Raw genomic sequence first — 13751 nt, forward strand, 5'->3', positions numbered from 1 at the left:
GCTTATCAGCTTTCCCTAGGCACTAGACAAAAAGTACTCCAAAGGTGCCAAAACGCATAACCAACGCGACAAATTGACGTTCCCCTTTCCTGAGATGATTCAGTCAGTAATAGCGTGGTACCTTCTCGCTGAGGCTATTTGGAAATCATACGAAAAGTCTTCATGTAGGGAGCCAAAAAGTCGCGATTGACTATTGATCGATATACATCAACATCAAATCAATGAATATCAAATGCATTATAAGATCATATGACATCCTAGCATTAAATCTAGGATTTATTATTTATCCCCTTATTTAAATAAATCTAAAAAAAATGAACATCACAACCGTTTTTGGAATACTCTGAACCTCTTTGGTAGGTATGAGCGCCGACTGTAGCATTTTTGAATTGGAATGCACCGTTGATATATTGTATATAAAATGTTTGATATGATGTTCAGATCTCGTCATGAGATCATATGATGAAGTCACATGATGCGTTCATATGATTAAATCACAAGCTGGGACTACATGATGAGATCAAATGATGGGCTCATATGACAATATCTAATGATGCGACCATATAATGGGACCATTTGATGAAGTGATATAAAAAGATCATTTGATCAGATCTAAAGTACATTTTAAGACAACTGCAATTTCATCAAATTCTTCATCGAAGTTATCATAATCTTCCTCATTTGATTTAATCTGAAAAAATCGCTTTTGCCTTTATTAAATATTACTTCATTGCAGCTTTTCACAGTTAAATAAAGTCTCTGCGGCCTTTATTATATAAAGGGGAAATTTCGGAAAATAAATGTTGCAGACAAATTGTAATTTGAAACATTTGCAAAGATCTAATATTTTGGAAAAGTCATTTGGATTTCCCTTTGAGTTCGATACTCCTAGCAACATATACAAAACCTTTAAGAGATTAATAACACTAGTCTACAAGGAAAAGTATCCGAAATAATTTAAACTAATATCTGCTTCTCTGTCCATGCAAAATTCGGATTGATAACTAAAATTAATTTATTAGTTTGAGTTTTCGAGATATCCTAACCTAAAAGTGCAAAAAACCCCATTTTTGCCCATATTTGAGGTTATGTAGCCTTGCAGATGTTTTCTTTCACCAAAATTAAAGGATGACATCTTTAAATACAATCCTTCTTTTTTCAAATGGCGTTTTGTTTGCTCAAATATCATTTTTTTTCGCAGAGATATCGCATTTTGAAATTTTCATGTTTCGAAATTTTCCTACACCTGAAAATCGATTAAGATAACATAGACATGATATAGTCGCTTACTAATTTTCTTGGGTTTGAGGGCCTGAAATATATGGATTAATAGTATGTAAATTTGGAGTTTGTGGGAAAGCCTGCTTGCGGTTATGTGGGTTAGCCTGCTCGCGGTATGATAGGGGTGGGTTCTAGGGGTTAGGGCTGTGTGTGACTCGGTACCCAAAGGTTAGATAGTGTAGGGATGTGGTGAGTCAGCACACTTATGGTGTGAGACAAAATTTTAAGAAAAATAAGACTCAATTCAAGAAAATTAGTAATCGACTATATTATGTCTATGTTATCTTAATCGATTTTCAGGTGTAGGAAAATTTCGAAACATGAAAATTTCAAAATGCGATATCTCTGCGAAAAAAATGATATTTGAGCAAACAAAACGCCATTTGAAAAAAGAAGGATTGTATTTAAAGATTCCATCCTTTAATTTTGGTGAAAGAAAACATCTGCAAGGCTACATAACCTCAAATATGGGCAAAAATGGGGTTTTTTGCACTTTTAGGTTAGGATATCTCGAAAACTCAAACTAATAGAGCAATTCTGAGGCCAGATTTGGATTCAGCGCATCATAAACCTTCGGAAATATATAGTCTGGTTTCTGGGTCTGAATGTTGGTTAAATTTTGTCGGCCTGTGTAATTTGGATTTTCCCTGCAACATTTATTGACGCAACAAATAAGGATATAGGATTCTCCCCTACTACTACTACTTTTAAGCGCACTTTCCAGCTTACTTTAAGAACTCATTTTCAGGGCAGTCGGTTCTACGTTACTCGATTCCGCAACCCGGAATTATATCCGGCCAAGGACTGTGACAATAGCACAGGACACAGCTGTATTTCCCTTACATATATTGAGAATATTTATGCTGCTGCAACAACAACAACTCCTTTCTTTTGCTTTATATGTACTCTGCTATAACTCATCGGCAGGTCATCCAGTTGTCCCAAAGACAACTTCATTCAAATTCGAAAATTTGTTGCTCAACTTCTGCTTCCAGATTATGTAAAGAGCTAAACAGTACCTAATTCCTATGGCAGATGTGTTGTACATACCTCTGCTGCAGATTTTCTTTCCATTTCAGCGTGGCTCCGTGCACTCGTTTGCAAACTCCCTAAAATTGATCAATTTCATTCAATATTAAAGGTTCACTTTGCTCTTGATGACCAATAAGGCACGCAAGTACGGACCACCGCACCGGAGCTGGTTGGCATTGTTTGATTACATGAATGCTTGCAGTTCATGGTTTGCAGGAATATGTAAATGATGCTAAGTAAGACTGCTACTGACAATTGTAGCCACGGCGAAGGGACCTTTAGTGAATGCTGCAACGATACAAAAGCCATGGATGCACATTGGCCATGGATGCACAGGTGGACACAAACCGCAATTTATGCAATCAAACTTATATTTGTGTGAATGCGTGTACATTAGGGCTACTTAGGGGTCGTTCAAGGAAGTTAGGGATTTTTTTTTTCAAGTGTTTATGAAAATTTAATATTGTGGTCCGAGTCGTGTCTTGAGTTCAATGGAAAAGAGTGGCTCAAAAATTCTCAAAAATTTAATTAATTGCCTACACTGTCTTAAAATATGGACACCAATAGACTACGGCCGCCGTGGCGGAATGCTTTGGTGCGTGATTACCATAGGGAACTGCGTAGGTTCGAACCTCATTGCATGAAGCAGCAAAATTATAGAAAAAGTTTTTTCTAACAGCGGTCGCCCCTCGGCAGGCAATGACAAACCTCTGAGTGTATTTCTACCATGAAAAAGCTCTTCATAAAATCATTTGCCATTCAGCGTTGGTTTAAAATTGTAGGTCCCTCCATTTGTGGGAAAACATCAAGACGCGCACCACAAATAGGAGGAGGAGCTCTGTCAAATACCTCACAGAAGTGTACGCGCCAATTATTTATATATTTATTTTTGATTGCCAGACATATAGACATACCCTAGTAACACGTCTATATCGCGAGCCGCTTGATACAAGGCGGACTCCCGCTGTAGCCGCCACTAACCTGTGGTCAGACGCTACTAGGTGGATATTTTTTAGATTAGGTGCTCCCCATCGACCTTATCCACCAGTAGCTACGCTAGCGCCTGCATCGCTCTTAGGATCATTGTACTTACTAGAAACCAAGATAACAATACCTCGAGGAGGTCTGTAAAGGACCATATAATTTTGTCTTAGCTAACCAAACTAAACTTAGCCTGGGTTTATTTTAATTTCGTTGTCTGTGATTTAAATTTTGTATGTCAATTAATTTTGTATATAATTTGTTTTTAAACTAAAATTAGCTCAAATAAAATATGATAATAGAAAGTGGTTCGTAGAACGACGCAAAATTAGTTGAGTTTTCATATCCTGTCGTACTCGTAAACCTTACGAGGCACCCTAATGTGCGTTGAAACGCATTTTGTGCTGCTACTTCAGCTGTGCCATGTTTCATGCCCATTGCACAAAAATCACTTATACTGTTTAAATGTCACAATCACAACCAAATCAAAGGCTAGTTGCTCGTATAAAAAAAAAAAACAACAACATCCGCCGTGGTCTGATAGTGCAAATTTAAATAACTGCATAACAACAGCATCGAGGCAATAAATCAGATGAGAGGTGAAAAATCGCTTGGGATTAAGTGAAAAATTTTCATTGTTGATAGTGCGTGAGCATTTGTGTGTATGTATGTGTGAACATATGTATGCACATTCCTGCACGCGTGACATATCTGCAAGTTTAAAATAATGAAAAGTAAATATGAAATGAAAATGTTAAAAATTTAAAATAGCTACAGCTAGTACATACACATGCTCACACACAAATACACATATATGGGTATACAATTTCATGTCCAATATACCCAACAAGAAATGAAGTTATTCATATTATATCTGAGCGATTTCAGGTCAAGTGATGCAAGTATTTTGGGTATTGTAGTAAATTTTTCTGAAAATTGATTTATTTTTAGACTAGGAAAGGACTAAGGAATAAACTGAAAAAAAATCGAAAAACAATTTTATATTTTTGAGATTTCTTTAATGTGGAAAATTTTGGTATGGAGTTTTTTCAAGTGAAATATCTTCGGGTCTTTTAAAATTTTTACAATTACAGTCGAACCTCAATAAGTCGAACTTCGATATCTCGAATATTTGATATCTCGAATCGAATTGCTTGGCAATAGCGTTTAGAGTACGAATTGTGGGTAATTTTTACTTGATAACTCGAACTTCTATTACTCGAATATCTTGATAACTCGAACAGAATATTTGGCGCCAGCTTTGATAAGTTGAATTTCCGGGGGAATCCCCTTATTACGTGTTGCTTATTTTATAGCAAACAGGTATTTTATTAGTAGTTTTTACGCGAAAATAAACTCTGTTGACATGTCATCAAAACGTTGTTTAAAAACTTTATCTATTGATGAAAAATTTAAACTAATAAAGGAAGTAGAAATGGAAAAAAAGATGTAGCTGTAAAGTATGCTATTCCAGTGTCAACTATTTTAAAAAATAAACAAACGGTTATTAGTGCAATCGAAAATGGTGGTGCAAGTGGGAGTTCAAAGAGACTAAAAAAGCCAACATACGTAAATGTGGACAAAGCAGTTTTAGAATGGTTTAAATCGGCAAGAACACGGAATTTGCCTATATCCGGAGGATTACTTAAAGAAAAAGCATTGGAATTTAGTCAAAAATTAGAACAACCGAATTTCAAGGCAAGCACTGGTTGGCTCGATAATTGGAAACGAAGGTATGTACATTCATAAAATAAATGTGCAAGCTGGCACCTAAAGTTTTTTTTTTTTCTAAGATCTGGTATATGTCATAAAAAGGTGTGTGGTGAGAGTAATGATGTAAGCGAAGATGACTGCATGAAATGGCAACGTGATGTTTTACCTCATTTATTAGAAGGTTATCAAGCACGGGACGTATTCAATGAGGGTGAGACGGGTTTATTCTTTAAATGTCTTCCAGATAACACCTTAACTTTAAAAAACCAGAAATGCCATGGAGGAAAGCACAGTAAAGAGAGAGTTACGTTGATGATTGCCGCAAACATGGATGGATCAGAAAAATTGAAATTACTCTTGATAGGTCAAAGTAATCAACGCCGCTGTTTTAGAGGTGTTAAATGGTTACCTCTCGACTATAAAGCAAATTCAAAGGCGTGGATGACGGGAGCCTTTTTTGAGAATGACTTCTTAACTTAGACCAACAATTTGGAAAAGCCGGAAGAAATATTCTACTTTTTATTGACAACTGCCCAGCCCATCCTAAAGACATCCAACAGAGATTAAAGTTTCAAACTTGTATTTTTTCCCCCGAATATGACATCAAAATTACAACCACTCGATCAAGGTGTCATACAAAATTTAAAATGTCATTATCGTCGCAGAATTTTAAAAAATACTATAAAATGCTTTGAAGTAAACAAAAATCTTAGCATTACATTAATGGACTGTGTCGATAAAATAACTAATGCATGGAATATCGATGTTAAGCCTGAAACCATCTCTAATTGTTTTAGAAAAGCCGGCTTCGGTCAATATTCTGAATGGGTGGAAGAAGGTGACATTCCTTTGGTTTTCATAAGCGAACGCATAAAAGAAAGGAGTAAGGAAGAAATTCAACTGCAGAATGAATATGAAGCTTGGCAAAATATCAGAGGTACCGAAGGTGTCACCTTTAATGACTTTATACATGTGGATGACGATATTGTTACTTCAGAGTTTCCCACAGATGAAGCTATTGTGGAGCTATTGGGATCTAAATTCGAATTTGAGCATGATAGCGAAAGTGATATAGAAGATGATTTGCAAGATGATATGCTGCAACCAGTTGCAACGAGCTAGTTGCAAATTCGTTCAAGATTTTGCGGTCATATTTAAAAACCAATGAACATACAACCGATTCTCTGTACAATGGTTTAAATAATATTGAAGCTTTTTTTGAAGATCATAATAAAAAATCCTCTTGTCAATCCCAAATAACTGACTTTTTTACTTTAAACGAATGAAAGCTATACATCTATTCATACAATGTTCTTAATTATGTATATATAATTTTAGAATATACACATACAATAATATATAGCAACTATACATAATTTGAAGCATGTACTGTTTTATCAATAAAATTGTTTGCTAGCCCTTGAGTTTTATGGATTGTTTTATTTTTCCATCAGGTTTTATTTTGTTTATGGATTTTTATGTATGTATGTACATATGTATATTATATTTGATAACTCGAAATCTTGATAGCTCGATTTTTTTTTGTGACAAGTCATAGTTCGAGTTATCGAAGTTCGACTGTAGTTTTTTAATTTTTTAATATTTTTTTTTAAACATTTAAAAAACAAATTTTGTTTTGTTCAAAATTTTTTTGACTGTTTTTTCATTTACGTACGTATGTTCTAAAAAATTTCAAAATTAAAAAAAAAGTTTTTAGAAAAAAATTGCATCAAATTTTTTTGCAAAAATTTCAAAAAAATACAATTTTTTTTGGAAAAAACTTTAAAATTAAAAAATTTTCTTGGAAAAAATGTTAAATACAAAATTTTTTTTGGAAAGAATTTAAACTTAAAAAGGGGTTTTTTAGAAACAAATATAAAAACGTTTGTTTGTGAAAAATAAAATAAATGAAATGAAATTATTCGTATAATATCTGAGCGATTTCATGTCAAGTGATGCAAGTATTTTGGGCATAGTTTTCAATTTTACTTATATTTATAGGCTGAGTATAGTAAAAAGTGAGCTGGAAAAATTTCAAATTGAAAAAAAAAAATAATAATTGTTTTTATTTGTTTTTCATTTCTTAAGATAAAATGTATACAAAAATTAGAAAAATTAAATTTATGGTTTTTTTAACTCTTTTGAAAATCTTGGTATTGAGTTTTTATGTGAAATTTCGTAATGTTAATTAATTTTTTAAGACGAATCGTATTTAAAATCAAAATTTTTTTGAAAAGAAATTAAATTTTTTTGTTGAAAATTTTTTGAAAATTATTTTTTATCTGTTTTTCATTTCTTAAGATAAAATGTATTAAAAGAAAAAAAATTGGAAAAAATTAAATTTATAATTTTAAGATTTATAATTTATGTATAAAAATCGGCATGGTGTTTTTAAAGTCAAACATCTTCTTTTCTTTTAACGTTTTTATAGTTATGTTTAAAATTTTCAAGATAACACATTTTAACATTTTTTTGGGAAATAATTAAATTCTGTTGTTAAAAATGTTTTACAAATAATGTTTTTGCCTTTTTTTCATTTCTTAAGATAAACCCTATTCACTAAAAATTTTATTTTGGCAGAGGGAGCGAGTAATATTTTCTATAATTCTAGATACTTGATATTGAAATTATTAAATTTTTTTATTAATTATTTTTATTAGTTATTAAAAATTCGTATATCCAGATGCAAATAATAGCTTTAGTGCCACCTGCCAGGGCTTGCGGCCATTATTAAATACGATCACTTTATAACGAACCATTTCCTACAGGGTATTGTATGTGCGCATGTGTGCTTGCAGCATTTGTTTTACAAGTCCACATGAACCGTCCGTGTCCCACAGTACACACACACACGCGCTGCTATTGACAACTCAGCTCTTTGTTTGCATGGAAAAGTGATGAATAACAAAAGCAACAGTAACAATAACAACGAGAGCGCACTTGCGCAGCGATTGTTGCGATTTTCCGCTTATTTTTAATTCACGAACGCCATCAACATCATTTCAATTTGCACATCAAAACTTACCAACTCCGCAACTTCACCACTTGGCCATTTTTGCGTGCGGTGCAGCGCTTTTTTAAATGGGAATTCGAGTACAATGCAAAATGGTAATAATAAAAAAAAAGAAAATACTTTAAAACCTTTTGACCCAATTAAAACAGTTGCTCGAGCTTTGGGAACAAGCCGCCGACGCGCTCTGCGAATTCAGTTGAATGGCGTTGCAGCAATTACCACAGCTCAGCATAGCGCAGATGTGAAAATTGTGGCTGCAGCTATGAAAACAAAACGTATTATTAACGTGGGCGTGCATGTATGTGTGCTGTGTTCTTATTGTCACTGTTGTTGCTGCAATGCACCAGTAAAAATAAAAGAAATAATAAAAAAATATGACATCGCTTGTTTGCTTGCACAAAAGCGCAGCCATTGAAATTGCCACTGTCAATGGGAATTATATGCAGTTGCTTTAGATCCACCTTTTCTCCTTCTTTTGTTTTCACTACGTAAGTACTTTTTTGCTTTTCTTTTTGCCTTTTAACATTCATTAGTATTATTTAAATTGTTGACTGTTTCGCGTAAAACAAACACAACCCATTGGTGGTGGGGAATCGCTTCAGCAGCAACTGAAAGTTGTAAATGTGGCGAAAAATTGGCGGTTGCTGCAGACTGCAGAGATGCTCGATATATACAAATACATTTTTTTTTCTTAATTAATTAATATTTTCGTTCAATGTTCTGCTGTAGCGGAAGCGTCAAAACAAATGTAGAAGATTGTTTATTTTAAACATTAATTATTAAGCGGAGCCGTAGCTCCATTAAGCTAATTAACTGAAAAAATTATGGAGAACGACCACAAAGCGCAAAAACGCTACGAAAAAACTAGAACAGGGCAATTTTTTTCTGAAATAATTTTAAGGGAAGCTTATCGCTGCACAGAAGTTAAATTTGATTAATTTTTAAAGTTTTAGAGAAAAGGAACAGAGTGAACTCAAAAAAAAGGACAACAAATATTTTAGAGTAGATTACTTTAGTTTAAGTGGGATTCTTCTTCCTATTTGGCCTCGTTTGTCAGTTGGTGGCGAGACCAAAAGCTTCTACAAATTACCTTTTCCTTTGCAAAGTTCAGGCTCGTGTCAAGTACAGCCAGGTTCTTCTTCACCTGGTCCTTCCATTGCGTTCATGAGCATCCTTTCTTTCCTTTTGGGTGTACCATTGATGCAGAGGCCATGTTCTACGCAGAGGAAATGGGGCTTAACAAGGGCCGCCATGGACTGGAAACCTAGGAAGCCGCAGGCGTGGAAGACCAGCGAATACCTGCAGACGACTGCTGGAGTCAGAAACCCGCGCCGTGCAGCCTAGCTGGAATGAAGTTAAGAGATTGGCGCAAAACAGACCTGAATGAAAAAAATTCATTGTGGCCTACACTGAAACTCTAGAAATGTATGATGGTGATGATGATTCATGCAGAGTCCAAGAATCTTTTCACCGAGTATCATCATCTATACGTGCGACATGTCCGATGCAACGTAATCGTTGTATTTTTATGCGTTCTATGCCCTTTTCATTTCTAATCGAGAAGAGTTTATTATTCCAGGCATCAATGCGCCCAGTTAAGAATCACAACAAAATGCTCAGCAAGCAGTATCTCCTAGGGTGCTATCGCAGCTATCACCCTTGCAGGCATTTGCTTGAGCCAGAGCCACTTCTCAGGCATGTAAAGAGGCATCTCTTCAAATACACTGACAAGATCCAAGGCAAATCACACACAACTATTGGACCGGATAATATACACACAAAGATTAAACGACATTCATCGGAAGACCTTTACCACCTTCCTAAACTCCCGACCACTGAATGCCGTAATCGGAGTCCAACCACCTCCTATTACAGACGAAAAGCTACAGCTGCCTCGCGAGATCCGCGTAACTTTGGCCAAATTGCGTTCTGGATATTGTAGCACGTTACACTTCTACTTATCCAGTGTCGACCCCTATAGACTCTATACTATATACTATATAAGGGCACACCGTACGACACTAACCAACTATTCACATGCCTTATCAAACCGACTTGTCGAAACAGCACTTTTTCTGGGTATACCATTAGATGAGTAAGACGAAAACGATCGGTGACTACAACGCGCTGAGTGGGCTTAGTAAGCTGATACAACAATAACAACAACTATTATCATCCTTGTTCCGTACGCCTGTAAAAGTCCACGCAAATGGGGAAAGTTTTTCTCTTCCATTCACGTGGAAGTGTGCAGACACGACTTCTATGCACACGGTTCAATCAGCTCCAAACCTCCGATTGATCTCAGACAATTAGACTCTGTGAATGATGAAATACCCATTTGGAAGTGAGTTAAGTGGGAAGGCGAATTCTGATGAAGCTACTCGAACGTATTCGTTTTGAGAATTCGACTGCATGTGAGAGTCTGTTTTGGAATAAGTGACTCGCAAGCACGAAGCATTCCCAGTGAGTGGGAGTTAGCGCTGAAAAATACCAGCATCGATCTATTGTAAGATCTATTCGGCGCACGTATTCTGATCCAGGTATCATTATGGCATCGCGTTAAGTCCGTTGGCGATATTCCATTGACTTCATATGGCTCCAGTTATGATAAAGCAAAGTCTGAACAGGTCTGCATATCGACTCAATAAGTGCTCTGCTATTTGTTATTATTTGTCAGACAAGTTTATGTGACTCCAATTATGATTCATCTAGAAATCAAAGTCCGAGCTTAATAAAAGATTCGCAGTGCTGCACTGAGATTTATGCTATTTGCCACTCTATGTCACACAACCTGCACTGAATGAAATTTACCACAGCTAAATTCTAACAAAAGCTGCAATTCTCTGTAGTGAGCAGTAAAAGGGTCTGGCACTACTTTGGTAGCATGCATAATAAGGTTAAGGAGTAATTTCGATGTTCTGGCTGATGTTTTCAGAATCAAAGCTTTTCTATTGCTTGCAGTATACGTCCAAAAATATGACGTTACTCACACTTCTGTATGATTTTTTTTTTTTGTTTTTGTTTTCCTTGTTCACTACTCTTGGGAGCATAGGACCTCGACAAGACTCAGTCTTGCGTTGGTTTCGTTAATCTGTTTTTCATTTCTGACAAGAGCGACATCTGTGTCTCACATTTTTCTGGCAGCAGGATCGCACAGCCCGCTTCTTCTTGCTGGCGCCACTGATGCATTGTGTAACTGTGTGTTTTTCTTTGTTTTTTTGCTTGTTTTAGCAGCCACCATGCAAATAATGCGCGGACTATTGAGCGGGAGTAAGGATGCAAAGGAAAGTTTTTGGGGTTGAGGAAAGGAATTGGTGGATTTTTTTTTTTTTTTGTTTTTCTTTGTTTAGAAACAGGGAAAGTAGATAAATGTGGAACCTCTGGGATGGCAGGCTAGTGCACTTACCGAGGCCGCATTCTGTATGATATATATGACCTTTATTGCCTAGGTTAAGTTAGCGCTAACCTCTGACACTTCCTTGCTTATGTTTTCTTCTAGGAAGATAGTGCTCTTAGGTGCGATATCTATTAGTAGCTGAAGACAGTCTCACACTACACATACAGACAATTCAGGAGCAGCCCCACAGCCTACTTTTTTAAGTGTATTTATATGCTTTTGTTGGTTGGGTCGGTGTTTGCATTCTGGCGCAAGTATAATTTTACAGAGTTGTCTTGCCTCGTGCAGGTGAATAGGATCCTGCCAGGTTGTATACTATATATCCTAGCTCTGACGTAATGTCAGGTCTTTGAGTCCTGGTTATAACGTATATGACTACCACTTCGGAATTTAGGCCTTTCTTTGTCCCAATTGAACCTACTTAAGAAGGCGGCGTTCAAATTGTGTGAGGTATTTACCTTGCTCCGCAATGTTCATATTAATTCGTTGTCCTTAGTTTATTTTACAGAAGGTGAAAGGTTGTTTTAGCTTCTTACCTCCCGCATTTTCTATTGCATTCTATGCAATGCTGTTGAAAAGCAGTACCTCCTTCTTCATTGCCGAGATATATACTTCAATTTATTATACCACCAATTTCCAATAAAAGCGTCAAGTGTACACTCAACTTAAAACAGACTGCATGGATAGGACATTCAAGATGTGGATATTTTTATGGCGAGTGTCATATTTCGTATGTTTGCGGTAACCACAACAATTTTTAATATTTATTTTTGTATTGTAACTCAACAAAATAATTAATTTTTTCAAGTACCTGATGAGAGCTCTTGAAATTAGCAATTCCAGCACACACTGAGCACAAATTATAAATATAATATAAAAAACACTACGAAAAGTAATTTTGTGCATAAAAATAGATATTTTCCCTCAAGTATACAGGCATTTGTGAGCAACAAAATTAATTTTGAATATGCATAAGTGCCACTCAGATGAACACTGAATCCATATGCATGATTTTACATGCAACACTTATGCATCGCTCATTGCACAGCATTGTTACACTGGTAAGCCAAGGCGAATAGAATGCAGGATGCTGGTAAGCAGTGACTTCATTTCAAACTCATTTTATTTGCGTATCCCCTTCTGCAATAGTAGCTCCATTTATGGTGAAATGAAGAGCAACATTTTTTACAAAAAATATACCAGTTAATGTTAATTTCTATCATAGTTAACTCGCCTCAAGTGATCCCAATGATTTATTCCAAGAAATGTTTAAAAAAAATTAAATTCTTTTCCCAAAAAAAAAACTGTTTTTGAAGCATATTTTATCATAGAGAATTAAAAAATATATAAAAATGTTAAAACGAATCGAAATGATTCCAAAATATATTTAAGAAAAAATCAATTTTAAGAAAAAACAATGTGCCAAAAAAAAAATTTCAAAAAAACAAATTTGCAAAAAATTTAAAAATAATGGGGAAAAAATTGTTTAAGTTAAAGCATTAAAAAAATATAAAAATGTTAAATCGAACCAAAACGATTTATTCCGAAACGTATTTAAGAAAAAAATAATTTGAAGAAAAAAAACTGTTCCAAAAAAATGTTTTTTAAAAAATTTCTAAAAAAATTGTTTTCAAAGCACAATTTTCCATACAAAAAAATTAAAAAAAAATAATTTCCAAAACAAAATTTCTAAAAAAAGTTCAAAAAAATAAAGATACATTTTTTTTAATGTAATATAATGAAAGAAAGATACATTTTTTTTAATGTATTGTAATATATATAAATGTTAAAACATACCAAAGATACGTGAGTTTAAAATAACTGTGCATTAAAATTTTCTACAGCAAAAAAAAAAATACCAAAACATAATTTTTCAAACAAACAAAAATTCCAAAACAAAATTTTTCAAACAAAAAAAAAGTTTCAAAAGAATATTTCTAAAATAAATTCAAAAAAATTTTATTTCAAAAGATTTAAAGATAATATGATAGAAAAGAATTTTTTAAGTATAGAGAATTAAAATGAAATATATAAAAATGTCAAAAATAACCAAAGATAATTCAGTTTAAAATGAATGTACACTAATATTTTCAACAGCGAATAAATCTCAAAATTATAAAATTAAAATAAAAAAGTTTTTCAATTTACTTCTAATTACACCTTAGCCAACTAATAAACACATTTTCATGAGAATTGACGACAGTATCGAAAATTTTTAGATGAAAACGCTCATTTTTATTTAACTGCGAAACTTCGAAATCAAATAATATAATAAGTGTTCGAGTCTATCTCGAAATCTATGACACCCAACTAGAAATAAATAGTTTATACCCC

At 34.3% G+C, this 13751-nt stretch overlaps 1 protein-coding gene across 3 annotated transcripts in view; it reads left to right on the forward strand.

Moving 5' to 3' along the window:
* Window positions 1–13751, forward strand: part of LOC128863019 (uncharacterized) — a 263898-nt gene that overhangs the window by 182897 nt on the left and 67250 nt on the right. The window lies entirely within an intron of this gene.

Source organism: Anastrepha ludens, chromosome 5 (genome assembly GCF_028408465.1).
Source record: "Anastrepha ludens isolate Willacy chromosome 5, idAnaLude1.1, whole genome shotgun sequence".
In the NCBI taxonomy this organism is placed as follows: domain Eukaryota; kingdom Metazoa; phylum Arthropoda; class Insecta; order Diptera; family Tephritidae; genus Anastrepha; species Anastrepha ludens.